This window comes from Strigops habroptila, chromosome 2, assembly GCF_004027225.2.
Source record: "Strigops habroptila isolate Jane chromosome 2, bStrHab1.2.pri, whole genome shotgun sequence".
In the NCBI taxonomy this organism is placed as follows: Eukaryota; Metazoa; Chordata; class Aves; order Psittaciformes; family Psittacidae; genus Strigops; species Strigops habroptila.
In genome coordinates this window covers 20,291,589-20,310,325 of record NC_044278.2, presented here as the reverse complement: position 1 = coordinate 20,310,325, position 18,737 = coordinate 20,291,589, and the positions used below count along the sequence as shown (strand labels likewise).

Sequence of the window (18,737 nt, the reverse complement as noted above, 5' to 3'; positions counted from 1 at the left end):
CATGAACTTCCTGTTATCCATATAAAAAGCTGTTGCCTACTGGCTTCAAGTCTCTTTTCAGCCTGGGCAACCTAGAGTTAGGTGCTTCTCACTTTGCAAAGGGGCAGTCACTGTGTATCACCAGTCAAAGTACTACTGATGAACTTGGTGCCAAAGACCAGAAGTAAGTGTGTACATGTGTGCACATGTGAGGTTGTCTGGGGAACAGGGGACTAGAGAAGCAGACAATTTAATGAGCATCAGGTCCTTCAGGTCTCTGCTTTGCGCAGGCTGGGATCATAAACTTGTCATCATGGTTAATAACAGCAGGTAGGGAGTATCCATGAAACATCCCCAATTCTAATGATTTGTGGAGGCAAGTTCATCTTGTTCTTTTTCTCTGTTCTTCTGTACTAGAGGTTTATGTGTCAATTATCACTACTAAAGCCCTAAACAAGCCCCTCTTCAAAACACAGACAAAAGGAACCATTGGGTTTGTTCATAATATTGCTTGGATTAGTTAAAGAAACCACATTCACCAACAGGAAAAGAGAAGTAAATTTCTAAGTTATTGAATAACACTGCTATGTTTGGAAAGGATTTTTCTTTTGTAATTCCCTCTTAATTTCCTCCCATCCAGAGCTGCTGAGAGGAATCTGAAGCTAGGTTTTCATGAGTGACTCAAGGAGTCCAGTAACTGACTCCTGTTTAAAATCAGTGGTCCTGGAAATGTAAGGTAACATTTCCATAAACACATGAGTAATTTGAGGTTTAAGTTCCACTGAAAATCATCCAGTACTTCCAGCTCCCCAAGTCAGACAGGGAAAAGGCAGACCAGTAAACTAATCCTTATTATCAGATAAGCAGGGATTGGATGGAGGAACATAAAGTACAGAAAAATGAGGAGGAAACTGAGGACAGAGAAGACGACTGTGTTCAAGAAGTTTATACACTGAGGGGCATAAAAGGCAGTTCAACAGGAAAAAGGAGAGACAGACAGAAAGAATATTGGACTTTATAAACTGAAACATTACTTTCAGGCACTTAGGTTTCCTTTTGATTTTGAGATATGACCTCAGTAAACCCATATAAAGTTGTATAACTTAATCACCTGACTCAGAGCCTCTGAATTCAGCACATTTTTTTGTCATTCTGCTCCCTGATCAGATTAGAAAGTGTCTGAAGTTAAAGTGTGTGTTCTGGTAACCTTTCTGAATAGTTTTGCTTTCTTTTTCTTCATTTCAGTTGTTGTTTTGGTTTTTTGTTGGTTTTTTTTTTTTTTTTTTAATTTAAAAATATTCTTAAAATACTGCTTTTGGGTAGGTAGTAACTACCATGACACAGTGTAGAAAACCAAAGCAATTTGAACCAAGCTAGACATTCTGAGTACATTTTTAAAATACCTTATTGCTTAAATAAAATAAATCCCTTAATCTAGCAATTACTTTCAGATGTTTGAGTGTTTATTTTTAAAGAACCGTCATATCAACTATTTAGAACTGACAAGTATTATTTGGTATCTTCATGAGTTTTGTCTAACATCTGCTCCCTACTTTATGTTGGGAGCTGCATATTCATCTTCATTGTCTCTTGTATTTATCTTAGTTTTGCTGTGTTTTATTTTATTAGAGAAAAAACAGCAGAGCTGTTTGTGGCAAGATTTTGTTACAGGAAACCCAAAAGTTAAGCCCCAGGTTCAGATGATACAATTAGACTGTTGATTTTGGTAGCAGCTCAGGACTTCTATTGGACCCAAATGCCTTTCAAGTCTATCTGCCAGTTGATGCTCAAGTCTGAAACTTTTCTGTATTCTTGCTACAGATAAAAGGCTTTGTTTCCTTTTAATTTGAAGGATATTTCTATCCAGATCTGAATGTTTTGATGACATTCTTCTCTATTCACTGGAACAGATTAAAAAAAAAAAAAAGGAAATAAAGGAAATAATAACATTTTCCAGAACTTTCAACCATCTCTTCCCCCTTTAACTCCCTGTTTGTTTTTCTCAAAGCAATTCTGCCACGCATGAAAAGTGGCCGATGCTAATTTGTAATGCTTAGCTTAACTGTTGCTTTTTTGTGTCTAGTAAGTATATTTAATTGCCCATATTACTGTTTCACCTCCTGTAGGTAAAGGACTCTAAAATACTGAACAAGTGACACTCTCTTTAATGTGATCTATATTATTACAGAACACCAGAAAATCTTTATCAAAAGGTTTGAAGAAACTACTAATAAAAAAAGCAGTATTCTTATACAGTCTTTTCATCAACTGCTACAGAAACATTGCAGCTGATTTGTCAAAGCCCACTGCCATTCACGGATGGGTGTTTTATTGCTACATGGATTGGGTTCTAAAACTTTATTATGGATGCTCTGGGAGAATGTAAATACTAGCTGGGAAGTGTTTTCTTCTCTATTAATATTTTGTGGGCTAGAGCCTTGGGCTATATAATTTATTTTTTTTTTATTCTTTTTCTTTTTTTTTTCCTCGTTAGACTTTATAGCACCCACCATAGGGTGGGTCACAGCAGCCAATTTCGGGTGAAATGGTTACCAGGGACAGCTCCAGCGGCAGACACTGCCAGAGATCCTAATATCCTGGTCCTGCACCAGTCCACCCTGCTGCCTGGAGAAGTTCAGTGGGTTCACAGAGCGGGACCTCTGCCAGGGCTGACAGTCTAGAGCTGTGTGTTTGTAGTCATGTTTCTGTGATTTTAATGGTTTCTTTTCAGACAAATTGTGTAGAATTTCTCCACAAGAGAGAAATGCAACCAAATGTGGTGCTCATTCTCCTTAAAAGATGTTCAGAAAGTCTGAGGAATTTATCTGATTAATTCTTACCATGAATTAATCATGTTTTAATTAGCTATCTAGAAAGTAAAACAGAGTGCAGGACACTACTGCAGTGCCGCTTGTTAAGCAATAATGCATTTTTGCTTCCAAAAGTCACACTTGATAACAAACAATAGTCATAAGCATAGATGACTGTGGATTCTATGAGCTAATGTCTCGTTGTCAGAAACTTTTCCATTAAGGCTCAGAATGATGTTTAACATATTCTTTCCATTACTGAGCTAAACTAAACATTGTATTAAACATGGATTTCCCAATTAATGTTACTGCTGTTTACTTTTACATGTGCATACATATGGAAGCAGACACGTGTACAAATGCATTTTGAATGTCAAAAGCACACCAATAGCATGGTCCACTCTACTCCCAGGGTCTAATGCTTTTTGACATTTCTTTTTTTAATGAAACCTGTTGTTACTCTTTCCTGACCATAGAGTTAGAACAAGATTCTTTAAACAAACATGAAACACCAAAATTACACGTTCTCTGCTATTAAACAGTGTACAACTGAATGACTAAAGAGGTAGATTTCTTTAATTACCTAGGAAAAAAAATGAGGATGATCACCAAAATTTACATACCATATATTTTTCTACTCAAAATTCAAAAGCTTTGGTGTATAGCAAACACTTGAATAGCTTATCACATCCTTTGTATGTGACAGCTTTAAGACAACTTCAGTTTTAAGCCTTTGTGCTTTGTTTTTAGCATTATATATGTATAACTTATTTAGTATTTCAAAGCTGGATATACTTACATTTAGATTTCAGGAAAGGGCAGGACAAGTTGGTTGCTTTTCACTTTAAGAGACCTAGATTTCCTGATTATGTTAGGCCCGTTGTTACTTTGTTGATTTTATGTTGGTCCCTAGGGGGAAAAGAAAGCTTATAAGAAATGTATGAGCACACTATCCTTTTTTTTTTTTTTTTTCCAGAAATATTAAGGAATATTGACCAAGAACTTCAAACACTGGGGCCTAACGTAGTCTTTTAACTCCATACTCAAGCTTCTTGTTCAAGGTCTACTGTTCAGAAGTACGAAAACCTGGCAACTCATTCACTTTGAGTAGCCTGTTTATTTACTCAACGCTTGTAAAAACTTATGTAGCAGTTTGAATATGGACTAAAAATCTGAATGTTTGGTGTTTTTGTTGGCGATCCTGTAATAATTATGCTATAAATCAAAATATGGGTTTAGATTTCAAGAAGAGTGCCATGAGCCTTGTTCCCACCCTGCTGCAGAGACACTGCATAGCTTTTTCAGATTACTAGGTATAACATTTTCAGTTTGAAGGACAGCTGAAAACCCTTTACCTAATCTCATCTTTCTCCACATGTTCTGCCCCATGAAAATGTACATAGAAACCCTTCATGCAATATATGGCATAAAGTCTAATGTTTCCAAGAGGCTTGTATTGATAAAATGTTCTTGGAATCACCATACAAAGACCCAAGTATGACTGCACTTGTTATGTGAGTGTGCTAACAAAAGAAGCCACGGTCAATGCTAATGTCCTATATAAATATAAAATATCCTTATCTATTTTATAGGCTAATCACTCTCAGGCAGTTGCTACCAAGTCATATGTACTTCACCTGACCCAAATTCCACTGACATGACTGGGAAGAGTCTCTGTGATTTGGTGGGCTCAGCTGTCGTTGAGATATTTAGGGTTTGTGTGATAAAGTCCTGAAGAGTGACTTCTGGAGACCTGTGCTCCTGCTGGATTGTGGGCACACACTTGAGTGGTTTGCTAGGTAAGAGCTAGGGAGGGCACAGCATCCCTCTGCATAGCCCCTGTCCTCAGCTGCTGACAACATGCTCCATTTGCTACTCCATGTCCATGTGCATGAACCCATAAGCTACTAGAAAAACAGCTTTTTGATAAGCAGGGTGATCCTCTTCACATGCTGATTGGCTTCGCAGTTGAAAATTGAAATATTTTTCCTAAGATCTTCCTTGCCTGTGTTTTTACTCTCTCGAGCTCCTAGTTTCCCAGGAGTCAGAGTAACTCCAGAGAGACAAACACACCCAAAGGTATCTCTCCATTTACTTTAAGCATTTTATCAGCCAGAGCAAAATGAAAAATCAAGAATAGTGGCTTCTAACCTCTGCACAGCTGAGCTTCAGTAGTGCCATGTACCCCAGGACAATGACAGAAACCATTCCTAAGAGGAAACTTGAGCATTAGTTTTCCTGATTGGTAGTTTCATTTCATTGCTCTGCTTTCAAGAATTACTTCATGCAAAGCTGTAGCTGAAAGGAGACGGGAGAATTTATTTTCTGTGAAATAAATCTTCAAATATAGTAAAGAGGCATGCGTTCTCCTCTCCCTCCCACTCTGCTGCCTGCAGGTATTAACTGGGTGTGGAAAACAACATTTTGTGTTTGCAATTCAAGTGCAGAAAGGTGAAAGCAGAAAATCACTGTATTCTCTCTCTTAACACAGAAACACCATGTTAATTTAAGTAGTCACATAAACATAACTTCTACTTTAACCATACACTTAAGTCCTGCTGATTCAATATTAATCCCAAATGCAAAAGACTTTTGTGGAATGAGGTTTGCATTGAACTGGATCCACTTAATAAAATATTTCAATCTGGTGTTTGAGGAAGAAAAGAGGAATCTGGTCAATTGCTGCAAATGCCTCTGTAGCAAAATCGCTGCTGTACTCATTGTTTGTGCTATTTTCTAGTGAATTTTTTAAATTTTTGTGAGAGAGAACTACTGTGAAATAGAAGGCTGGTCTCGAGAAAAGTCACAGGAATGTGTACACATAATTACATCTTTTGAAAGTAGCACACTACATAGGATTTCCTAAACTGTAACAGAAAACATTGACATCCTGGAACTGGCATTTGCAACTTCAAATACCATCTTTCCAAGCACAATTAGTGTCCTTGTAAATGTTTCAGTATCAGATTTGGGACTCAACTTGGACAAGCCAATCCATAAATTCTACATTTCCTCCCCATGTATTATTTCAATTTCCAGTGTTCCAGGGATTACAGCTGTGATATTTAAAGCTAAGAAATAGTAAATTGAGATAGCATGTTCTGAAGTATTTGTAACTTTTAATTACAACATATATAAATTGCTTTCATTTAAAAGTCACTCTTTTCTCCTGACATTGTTCTTTTTTTGCTTAGAGTAGTTATGATTCCTATCCTCCTTTAAGCAAAATACACAAATAATTTTACATAACTGCAGCTTTCCTGTAGTCACACCCCAAAATAGAGGGTAGAGGATATGAAAATTACTTATGACAGATGAGTCACATTACTATTTTGTTCAAAGCCATGAGAAAAAATGGGACAAAAGGGGTAGGAATCAGAACAGATCAAAACCCTTACTGCTTTATGATCCAAACCCACAACTATCTGTTGAGGTGCAAAATGTTCTTTTTTCAAATAAAGTGTGAGAAAACCACAGAGTTTTGTACTGCAAATTCTAGCAGCACACGATGTTGCAATTATTCTCAATATTTTGAGATACTTGAAACATAACCAAAACTTTAAGCACACTGAGGTAAAAGCATTTTTATATTCCTTCACAGAAAACCCCAAAAAACAACAAACCCCCCCAAAAAATCCAAACCAAAAAAACCCCACAACATTGAGTTTGTCACAGTTGCTTCAGAAATGGTGTGCCAAGTTTCTACCAGTGACTGATAATAAAAACAGAAGGGAGGGATGTCTTGACATCCTCTTGCCTTTTTTTTCTTTTTTCCAGCATAGTAAATTCAGAATGATTCAGATATTACTCCTGTTAGCTTTATCAGATTTGTGTGCTGCTAAATGAATCTTGTATATTCTGTCTTTGAAAAGAATCATTCTGATTGCCTTTTATAAGTACCTTACTATTTCAGTGCATGTGGCTAACTTAGTCTGGATATGAATCATTATCTTGCTTCCTGGTTAGAGGACAGTAAACAGGATCAGTCACACTGGGTACATCTCATTAGCATGGGGCTGTGGTTTTGATTTGTGCTGAGAACAGTGTTTATCATTCAGGGATGTTTTAGTTACTGCTGAGCAGTGCTTGCACAGAGCCAAGGCCTTTTCTGCCCCACCCCACCAGCAAGTGGCTGGGGATGCACAAGGAGTTGGGAGGGGACACAGCCAGGACAGCTGATCCCAACTGACCACAGGGATATTCCTGACCATATGGCATTGTGCTCATCATATGAAGCTGGGGGAAGAAGAAGTAATATGGGGATGTTCAGAGTGATGGTGTTTGTCATCCCAAGTCACCATTACATGTGATGGAGCTCTGCTTTTCTGAAGATGGCTGAATACCTGCCTGCCAATGGGAAGTGGTGAATGAATGCCTGGTTTTGCTCTGGTTACGCATGCAGATTTTGCTTTACCTGTCAAACTGTCTTTATCTCAACCCACGAGTTTTTTAACTTTTACCCTTCCGATTTTCTTCCCATCCCACCAGCAGGGCAGTGAGCAGTTTTAGTTTGCCATGCATGTGTGAGATGCTTGCTTTGAGGTAAACACAGACAGTGGGAAATGGCAGACCATGTCTTCAGTGATACTTGAACTATCACAAGTGTTTCTTGTTAATAGTGGCTTATAACTGTGATAAGCTTCTCAGGCTTTTCAGCCAAAGCAATTCCTACAACACCACCTCCCCAGAAAAGGTTTGTAGGAGCATGCTGAACTGCAATTAAAGAGTAGGCCTCCAAGTGCTAAGAAGATTATAGGGAGGTATTATTGGTCCAGACAGAAATTTTGCCAGGCCTTCAGGACAGAATTATGTATCACTGTGTGTTTCTCTGTGGTATGTTTCTACACCATGAACTTGGACAGAATTTCAAATTTATGATGAAATCTAAGCTCTGTTAAGTCTGCTGAATTTCTGTCTTGAAATTTTTCCTGATTCTAATTAATACATACAAAGATTTGCTAGTGCCAGCGAAGACTAGCTATTTCTGGGAGAGGTACCTGTAAAAGGAAACATTAGGTATAAAGTGCATGGTGTAATTTTATGGTCAGGTTATTTGTGTGTGCCTCTTAAAAAACAAAAAACAAAATAGAAAAGTAAACTTTCCAGTTCCTTACTGCTGCCAATCTCAACAAACCGATTCTTTATCCATCCTGGAATTTTTAGCAGCTTAGTCTCATGTTATAAAGAAAAATGAAGTGAAATGCACATTTTTAATATAATCTAATAAAAAGTCAGAACACATAACTCACTAATATAGGGTGCAATGACCAATGTGCTCTATTTACCACAGGTATAGGTAAGTGTTCCTTACCTGGATTGGCACCAGCCAGTTTTTGCCGTTTTCTGTATTTATTTGGCTAAACTCTCTGAACGACACCATATCCTTTAATGTAATTTACCTTAAAAAATGGTAGCCATAAGGACTATGCTAACTTCTGGATATTCTATTTGAAAGAATTGTTACAATATAAATATAAATATAAATGTAAATATAAATATAAGAAAATATCAGAGCAAAGAACAACTTTGACTGGCATCTGCCTACTCTGCATAGGCAGAAACAAAGAAAGAAAAGTAAATTCTATCATCCATTGCAGATAGCAGACAACAGAATATTTGATACTCTACCTCTTTGATCTTTGGCAAATGGAAAAGCCTAAAGAAAAATAATTTGCCAAATAGTTTCTCTGGTAGCATTACAGAATCTCACATCATAAAAAAGTAAAAACTTTTCTGTTCAAGTCTCTAAAGCACTGAGTTGAAAAGTAATTAAACATGTATCTCATTTAATTTTGAGAGTAATTAAGTATTATACATTGAGTTGTGCACATGGTTAGTTTCTTTGCTGAATCAGGGGCTGAAATTAAAGTGGTGGAAATATTGATTGCAGAAGAGTGTGTGTGTGTGGCTTTTTATCATAATTTTTCTCTTAAGTAAAATCAAAGCAATGAACTATACTCAAACAGATGTGTGTTTTCTACTCAGGTTGGGATGAGGAAATGAAAAGGAACATGGTCTATTATTATTAATAAAAAAGTAGAAATGTTATATTTGTATGTTTTATCATAAAGTAAAATGCTTCCAGATTTATAGAGAAAAAGTACAGAGAATATGTTCAGACTGCCACCCTTGGAAGTAAAATGCCTCTGTGGATTGTAAAGTATGATCTCCCCTTCATCTCCTTAGGGATTCATGCTGTTTGTTGTCCATTCCTTTTAAGGCAAGATTTTAGGAGTTTCCCATTACAAGCAGGAGAATTCCTCTCCATGGTAATATAGTACCCAATAAGCTTATGCCAGTGACTTATTTAGTCATCATTACAGTAGTACCTAAATATTCACATATTTATCTTCCCAGTACCTTGTGAGGTAGGGAAGAGATACTGCTCCCATTTTGTGGCTGGAATGAGGCTAAATCTCCCCCATCAAGGTTGGCCAAGAGGTGTATGAGGTGTGGGACATAGCAAGGAAGTATTCCCTGCCTCAGGGTAGTACCTTAGTCAGTGGGTCAGCCTTCCTTTGTACAGGAATATGAAGCCTTATCCAGGGCCAGCAGCAAAACACTGCCTGTGTATTTGAAGAAATTATGACACTGTTTCTCCTGGGATCTGCCCTGTGAGCTCCACCAGATCTCATGTTCCCCTGTCCCTTGCCTCCCTAACCTCAAAAAGCATAGCCTGCACTTTTCCAAGTATTGAATTATTTTTATCCCACGCTTCTTAGCTAATTCAAAGTTACAATACACACTGTGTTTCTACCATGATTGGAATTTCTATTCAAAAATTTCGTCACTTGATGTGGTTATATAGGTGGTATTTATATATGTGACTGTACTAGACCCCCAGCTGTACTGCAATGCAAATGAAAGGCTTTAAAAAGACAGCAGTTATAAGGTGAGTGTGTGACAAGTCAGAAATGATGCTCAGATGTCACGTATGAGTAATGAAATAAACATTTCAAATGCCATTGAATATATTAATAAAATGGTCTGGTAAAAATGAGAACATTAACTAATAACTTTAAAAGAAGCATTTAAAGATTTTTTCAAGTTTGTGCAATAAGAGACAGCACAAGCACTGCAAATTACAGTAAGTACTTTGACTTAGCTGAAGTCCTAAAGAGAGCCTAGAAACAGAAAGAACATTTGGATGGAAATATAACTAAGCAGAGCTTCTGGAAATAATTCAGCTATAAAAAGCCACAGGAGCCCAGGCTTTGTTGAATTCCTGAGACCATTCTATAAAGAATAAAAAGATATATTAATGCTAATTCTAAGGAAAGATACCTCTTCTAAGTTGGATAGAAAGATTTTTGAGGCTAAGAAGGCTGCTAATCATAATCCTAAAACTTCTGAAATCACGGAAGGTGTGTAGAAAGTACAGATCCTGAATTAAGATGGATTGTGTGACACTGACAACATTCTGGCCAGCAGACTGGAAATAATCTTCCCAAGTATAAATCAGATGTATCACTTTAGATTAATTAAGAACAAGTTCATAATGATGTTAGTTCATTGATTTGATTTTACATTTTCATAAATACAGAACTGAGTATGATGTTTGCCTTTTCTGGAGGTGGCAAGAGGGGTTTTGACAGAGTGGGATGGGCTGGCTACATCCAAACTGTTCTCCATACTGTAGCTATCTGAATGTGGCAATAGCACTTCTCTGTTCTGGAGTTTACAGTGGAATTAGCACTAAAATCAAATTAGCTTGCATACAGGAGAACAACTCCAGGAGTTAATCCCTCTTTTTATATTCCTGGTATTTTAATCTTAAGTAATTTGAAATTGTATGTCAGTAATAAAAGCATTTTCTAGGTAAGTTCCACCTTTCTTCCAGATGACATCAGAGTGACACCACAGTCAAAGTGATAATAGAGTTGTAACTTCCAAGATGGATCTACCATTACTTGTAGATAATTTACATGTTACATGTAGTAGAACATGGTTTTAAGAATCCACGTATCACCTAGATACGTGGATTCTTGGTAGAAGAACCATCTACCATGGTTCTTCACCATGGTGGATCCTATTCTGAAACTGAAAAGAAAGACAGGGATAAATTGGGCAGAACATGTAAAGGTATGTAGTCAGCTTATCTTCAGCAGCTTAAGAGCATGTGAAAAAATGTCTTGTTACATAAAGGATCCAGTTTCTATGGGAGTCATATCTGCCAGCAGGCAAGTCTTCTAACAGGTCTGTGCTAATTTCTCTCCATCTGTAACTATATTAACATTTAACTACCTCATAGTGGAAGCTGGAAGAGCTTAATTAACATGTACAGTTATTGAAAGCTCTTGAGTTGAAAGCAGCATTAGAGGTCCAAAATAGTTGCTTATATTATTATTTCTATACCCAGATGATTTGCTCACATGTTTGCAACACGCCAGCATAGAAACCTACTGGATGCAATGCAGTATTGGACAGTTCACCAAATGAGAAGCTTAGCGGCATAAACAATAGTTCTAACTGGCAGGGTGCTTTGGAAGATCCACCCATCTTAAGGCTTTATTGCAACTCTTTGGCCATACAGAATACAGATCAGCTTCGATTTATGATTCTATTAGCTCCAAAGCCACTAAGAAACAGAGAGCTAGAGTCTGGAACAGAGCCGGGAATTCATTCCAGCAGCATGCAATCTCCTTTGGGCAGATGTCACAACCTCCACCTTGGACTGAAAGCTCAGTGTGAGCCAGCAGAAAATACATTTTTAATATGCTGGATAATAAGGCAAATACTGTTCTTTGGAACTACTAGCAAAGACAACTGCTGACAGCTGGCATTAAAGGCAATGGCATCTGCTATAGACACATTGCAGAGGGAGAGTTGAAATCTGATCCTTGCCAAGTCAAGGGAAGTTTTGCTATTGACTTCAAACACGCCAGAATTTATCTTACATAGGTTAATGATTCATACGTGTATCTAGAAGGTTATGGGTAGTTTATGAAGCTTTTATATACAGGCAGATGTCCACAGTGTCAGGGGGATGCTGAGATACTAAAGGAATACAATTAGCATAATGAACACCTAGTAGAAAAAAATAGGTCACACCTTGCGCTAAAAATTGCTTGGTTCCAGAGTTTGATCATCTCATGCAAAAGCCATAAAACAGACCATTCAGTGGCATTGGTGGTTGGTGGAAAGCACTTTTTAATGCTGAGATGGTTTGTAACTTCTAGTGGCAGGATATTGTCCAAGAATCTGCAGGGTAGAAAGAATTCCTGTACATTCTATGAATCACTTTATGAAGTAAATAAATCAGCTCTCTCCTTTTTAAATTTATGCAAATCCATGGGCTTTGACAGAGATCAAAAATAATTTGTCCAAAGCAAGCTCTGAGGAGAACCAGCTCTGTTTTCTGCTTCAGTATTTTGCCCAGTGTCTCTTTCTTACTCTGTATTTTAGTATTACCAGCTTCCTGTGTCTACGTTTTTTTCTTGAAATTATATTTTTTAAAAAAAAGCAGCTTTTAATAACCTGCCAGTAAAACGTTTGCAGCTGAGTCTGCTGAAACACCCATGTTTATTCTCTAATGGGACCAAATTTGCATGCAGGTTTTTGAGTGTGCTGAGAGAATGTTTCTGTTGAAGTAATTTTTTCCAGTAAAATCCCAGCGTGCTTGTTCAAGAGGCTGAAAAAATCTGACAGATGAACTTTCACAAGCTGAAAAAATTTAGACTGGCTGTGTGCTTCCAGTGTATATATTACTAGCTCAGCACACAGACACATGTGAGGCTTTTATGCAAAGCCTGGAGAAGAGCCTAATACCTTGTTTCAGACCATGCACAGTCAGCCATTTATCTGCAGCAACAGGCAGCCAATCTGCTATAACATACTATAGACCACAGACAAGAAAATCAATGAGAAAGCACTGTTGGGCTGTTCCTACTTATGCTCCTTGCAGAAAAGTGTCTGGTTGCTTCGGTGTGGTATAATTTACACCCTGGTAAAACATAATTGTCTACCCTTGAGAATACAAGCCCAACAGGTTCAGGTGGAAGTCATGCAAATCCTCTCGTGCAAAAGGGTCAGCGGCAAATATTTGCCCTCCCAGTGCTTCAAGACTCAAAACTGTCAATACCTTCTGTGCGTGACTATGGCATTTAGGTTCTCTCTTTCAGGCTGAAGATGGAGAGATGCTGGAGAAACTACAGCATCTGCTCTACTTCTACTAAAATCCTGATTTTGGAGGAACTCACCAGGCAATACAATAGTACTTACAAGGTACTTCCATTTTGGTGACCAAAACAGAATGAAAAGTTATGTTCACCTGAGGCACAGAAACTGTGTTGACCTTGAAAATTGTTTCCACAATGACTATTGTAAAGTGATCTCATCACTCAACGAAGGCACTAGACTAGATAATCTATGTTGCTGTGATTCCTCAGGCAATGCACAGCTGCTGTCCTGTCACAGTGAACGTACGACAGATGAATTCACCAGTCCAGTTTCTCAGAAAAGGTTGTGGGTTATCTACTGGTGTTTAGGAAAACATAGTATGGTGTTTTGTAGACCATAAAAATGGACAGGATAACCCTGTGGCTTCTGTTTTCTTCCCCTAATGTAATTGGTGGTGCTGGACAGGCAGGTTTTAAAAGGTGACAGTGTTTTAAAGGAAAGTGTAACTATAATCGTCACTTTGCAACATGCATTACATTGCATGTATAGGTAACGGTTCCACATGCTCTTAGCTGGTGCAATCACATCACATGTCATAATGTCTTTTAAGTTTCAATAAGTACACTGTTTAATTTTTTTCTGCTTTATAGTATTTTCTTTCTAAATCTGCCTCTAGATCCTGTAATACTCTTAACATATCTGCAAAGCTACTACAGTAGCTACTTTATTTAAATAACAAGACTCCCCCTTTACTGAGGAATTAAGCAATCTTTGTTGGCAGCAGTCTGGTAGGGTGCTTAATTCTGAAAAGGTGCAAACCCCAGGCTAAACTATTGAAAGAATGTTTCAAAAAATCAGAACTGGAGGTTTGCTATGTTACAGAGCAAACAGATGAGCTCTTCAAAGCAGACCTCATTGTTCAATGGCTCCGAGGCAGCTGTTGCTTTCTCAGCAGAAATGCTTGTGATTCAGTTTGAACTAGTCCTCTGACTTTTTCATTGCATAAAGTGATATCAGCAGAAAACTGTGCTCCATGTGACTAAGAAAGCATTCTACAATATTTTAAGTAAATCTCACTTTACAGCACAAAACTATCAGTATTGCTTACACTATTTTTATGGTAGATATTGGGTCTTATGCTGAACTGCAGTCTACTAAGTTGAAAATCTTTGGTAAACAGAGCTTTTAGAAGGGACAAAACAGCCATCTCATCTCAGCCATATCTTAGGAAGATATTGATAATTCTGGGGATTAGAGCTCACAGCATCTACTGCTAATCTTCTAAGGTATTTCTTTGAACTGATATGCTGTAGCATTTGATCTTGGTGCCAGTGACAATGAAATTTTATAAAAACACATCTTCAAGACATTTGGTCAGGAGACTCAAAGGATGCGCGCAGTGTATTTTACAGCATACAAGATATCTGTCCTGTAGGGTAATGTGACATAGTCTGTTCTCCCATCTATCTCCAGCATCTTGTTATGTTGCAACAGCAAGGCGTCAGATCACCAGGAAAAAGGCAATATGGTTTCTGCAAAGGTAGCACAGGTAAGAACATATATACTGTGGCCTATGCAGTGGGGGTGAAGATAGATCCACAGGCAGTCAAGAATGAACAAGGACATTTACCAAGCCAAAAGATTATCATAGAAGCTAAAGGACACATTTGGCTAAGAAGGAGTGTAGAGAAGAATGCTGCAAAAAACATCTGCATCAGCCTAAGAGAAAAAGAAAAGAAAAAGACAGAGTGATGGGGCAAGAAGACAAAAATTGGAATCTCTCAAGGAAAATATTGGAAGCCTCATGCCTCAAGGTAAAAAGAGCCATTTCTGCTAAAAATATTAGAAAGTGACATGGGGAAATTATCCCTATTTGGCGTAAGTGATCTGCTTAGTGTTTTGCATTTCTGTATCCTACACATGGATGCTGTTGCTTCTCTCAGCCTGAGATTAATTAATCTCAGTGCCACTCATGAAAGAATTTGGGGAGTAATCAATATAATCCAGCGTGAGCAAGAGGCACAAGATCAGTCTAGGTCTTATGAATTGTTATTGCTCAAGTCTATCTGGAGACAAGTATCTTTGCTCAGATATATCTCATTCCTACTCAGTCAGTGGAAAAGCCTGTGAATTGACAGTATAACAATGAATGTGTGTAAAGGTGGAAGTAGCCCACTGAAAGCAGCATTAGTAGGTGAGACTGCTGTTTTCCAGTCAGGGTTTAGAAACAGTTGCAGGTGGGTGTCACTTCATTTGGGAGCATGCTGCAGTGCCACATCTGGAGAAAATTAAATAATGTCTCTATTCTCAACAAAATGAAGTGCCTGTCACAGACACTTTTGTACTAATGCTGTTTAGAGCTGAAGAACCATTAGCTTACAGCCACAAGACTTTCTAGGGTAAGTATAAATAAATTTTGTTACTACTATTTCAGAGTTAGGAAAACAAAGGAAAATGGAAAGAATTGTTTGCCTGAAGGTTCCCAGCAAGTCACTGGCAGTGCCAAGCTTTAGGTCTCATGACTTGTTGCTCACCAATGTGTACAGGCAAGTATCTCTGTGCAGAGATGTTAGCAGCCCAATCTCATTCCCACTTACTTGGTGGAAAAAGTCCAATTCATCTCAATTCATATTTAATTTCGTAACTTGTCTTAGGTCGCAACTAGGCACTAAGTAATAAATTATGATGAGTTGGTTGGTTGTTGGTTTTTTTTTTTTTTCATTGTTCCATTTTGCACTAAAAAGCTGACTCAAACTTTATGTTTAATATGAAGTGTGGGTAAAAAACTGCATATATGTATCAGACCAGTATACATGCAAAAATGTCTCAGCTTTTTAATTTTTCAAGAATTTGAGTAAATCCCTTATTTGTTGATATGCTGATCAGTCTCTCATTACCAATGCTTATACAAAGAGAATACAAATAGATAACCTGTATCATTAAGTAATGATATGTACACCACTAAGATAATTTTGAAGGTGCAGTAATTTGGAATATTTATACCATGCCTAGTTTCCCATGAATTTAGTTTAAATTAAAAGAAAATCCTTAAACCTTAGCTGTCTTTCTCAATCCTTTCCAAAAAATGAAAGCCTCCCTTTGAAGAGCTAGTGGTGTCAGATATTAGGGAGTTAAGCTGAGCGTCCTTGGTTTAAAGTCATTAATGTCTATCTCATCTGGTCTCTCCTATCATCTTCAATTTATCAACAGCGTGTAGTAATATGTTTGATTCATTAGAAGTGAAAAAAGGACGGTGAAAGCAACTAAATATGTCAGTTAAGCCCCACAAGTATTAAGTCACCTCAATTTGTTTGTCTGGTAAAAACTGGCCTCTCATTGGGTGAATTGAGGCCAGCTTGATTCACCACCAAAATGTGAATTTGGAACTGACATTGAATTTGCAGATGTGCATAAGAGAAATCCCTTGAGTTTTGAAATAATGGACTTTAAGGAGAGGCAGGAAAAATGTAAACAGCGTTGTTAAGCAGACTGAAGTTAATCAGTTACTGTCATTACTACTGAAATCAGTCTCAGTTTGACATCATGTTGATTTTCTAATTATTTTGTCTAAATAAAGATTATTTTATTTTTTCAATTCACTTAGATCACACAAATGCAGGACATTTCTGAACAATCTCCTTGCTTATAAACAACAAAAGGAAGTGATATCATACATGAGATTAATAGCTGAGGAGTGAAGCTTTCATGTATGCAAAAATTTTAATTTTAGAGCTTTCAGGGGAGAATGAGGTATAAACACTGAAAGAAAAACAGCATGAGTTGGAGTGAAGAGTGCTGAAAGTATCAGGCATACATTGAAAACACCAAGCATGTAATTACATGGTGTGCTCGTAGAAAGGGCTCTCTAATTGTAAGTTTAGGCTTTTGGAAGCAATCATAAAAACAATGCTGTAGTGAAAAAAAGGACAATGTCTTTCTTTTTTTGCCTCTCTGTTTATGTAGGCTACCATCCAAAGCTGTCAAAGAACCAAGCTGTCTTAGCAGAGCTTTTCCAGGTGTTTTCTGTCTAGTGGAAGTTTATATACAGGCTGATTCAGAAGTACAGTGACTACAATTGAATTACCAATGTTCAAATTCATTTATGCTTCCATTCTCTGGTATTCCGTTGAGCCACAGAGCATCTTTTGGGTCAGCATCAGCCCTTCTAATGGGAGTGATGTACTTTACATGTCAACACAGACTAACTTATCTGGCTCATATTTTCATTCTTGGAATGCAAGACTTAAAATAGATGGCATTGTAATACTTGGCTTTCATTTAAAGACCCATCTACTGATGCCTGATGGAAACATTTTTTAAACACTCCATTTAGAGATAATTTTGCTCATATGTTACAGATTTCTTCTATTCCCCTTTCTCCATCTTCAATCGGCAGGAAAATAGAAGGATTTTATCTGATTAAGATTTCAGTCTTTATGATGCTGTCACAAACAGAAAATTGCAACCTGTTTTTTTAAAAGCAGTGAATATTTATGTCTCACCTTCCTTACTGGTTTGGTTTTTTTTTTAACAGTAACTCTAGTATAACACCTGATACATATGATGATGACATGACAGTTTTGAAAAGCGTCTAATCCTCAATTTGAAACACTTCAAAGCAATCTTCTTCTCAGAAATGGGTGATCAGCACTTGGTGAAGGTTGGCCTTGCTGTGCTGTCTCCAGCTGGCAACTTGGAAAGCCAAATATCCAAAATCACTCTCTCCTTTGAATGTGTATTCCAGTCATCTGATATGTGTGGAATTCGAAGCAGCTAAATTTGTGCCCACAAACTGTGAATAACTGACTGCAAGAACAAAAATGGAGATCAGTTTTATACATTATCACTGATTGTTCAAACGAAAAATAAGTTACAATTTGAGGTCTGAAACTAACCTAAACAAAAGATTGTTAAGGAATTCTGTAAACATAATTCTGTGTTTAACAAATGCAATCAGTTTTATTATCACTGTTACCAAGATTGTGGCAAATGGTCATGAATTATGGAGATTAGCCAATAGAAAAATACTGTCTTGAGTTAAAAGAACTACTGAAAACTACGACGGGTAAAGGGATATCTGCTTTTGCCGGAACAATGCCTACAAATTTTAAATGAAAGAACCATTTGCTGCAAAAGAGAGAGGAGTCAAATCTCAAGTAAATAGGGTACAGTTAGTGTCTGAGCTTTTTGCCTTTTTTTTTTTTTTAACAATTCTTCTAAAAATGTTTTTGCTTGGCTAGTAATTCCTCTAAAAACTCTTCCACTATTCACAGTGCTGCCTATCATTACAGCAAATGAATTATTTGAGCCCTGAGGTGTGTTATAAAGGACTTTGTATATTTAATCTGAGTGGGAAAACCAAAACTTGTGATGCCTAAAAAAAATAACACGAAGAAACACAACATCAGTTATGGGTACCTTTGCACTTATCAGTCATCAGGTGGACTCCTCTCAGCAACCTCAAACTAATGTTGAATTGGTATCACCTCCTCCTAATCAAAATGCTCCTGGTGTGTGTATCTCAGTGATGGTCTTCAGGCCACACAATGAGTGCTTGTTCGCCTCATGTTTACAAATTCCTTAAAAACATGATACCTAGAGCTTAACCAAGGAGCATTGGCCAACATTTTCCAAATGTCATTGCCTAAAGCCTGCAATCTTTTCAAAGATGCTGAGCTTCAAAACTTTTAGAGACTTGGAGAATTGTTGTTGCTCAGCATTTTTTGGCTAAGTAGGTACTCACTATTTATGTGTTGGGGTTAGGGGCTAGATGTTACAACACTGAACCACAGAGTTTCTATCGTATGCATACAAGTAAGGTGAATGTTT

At 37.4% G+C, this 18,737-nt stretch overlaps 1 protein-coding gene across 4 annotated transcripts in view; it reads right to left on the bottom strand.

Moving 5' to 3' along the window:
- Nucleotides 1-18,737, bottom strand: part of COL8A1 (collagen type VIII alpha 1 chain) — an 85,975-nt gene that overhangs the window by 29,232 nt on the left and 38,006 nt on the right. For all 4 annotated transcript variants that reach the window (XM_030477879.1, XM_030477878.1, XM_030477877.1 and 1 more), the window contains one exon: nucleotides 3,589-3,698. The gene's annotated coding sequence lies outside the window, so the exon portion shown is untranslated. The remainder of the gene's footprint in view (nucleotides 1-3,588; nucleotides 3,699-18,737) is intronic.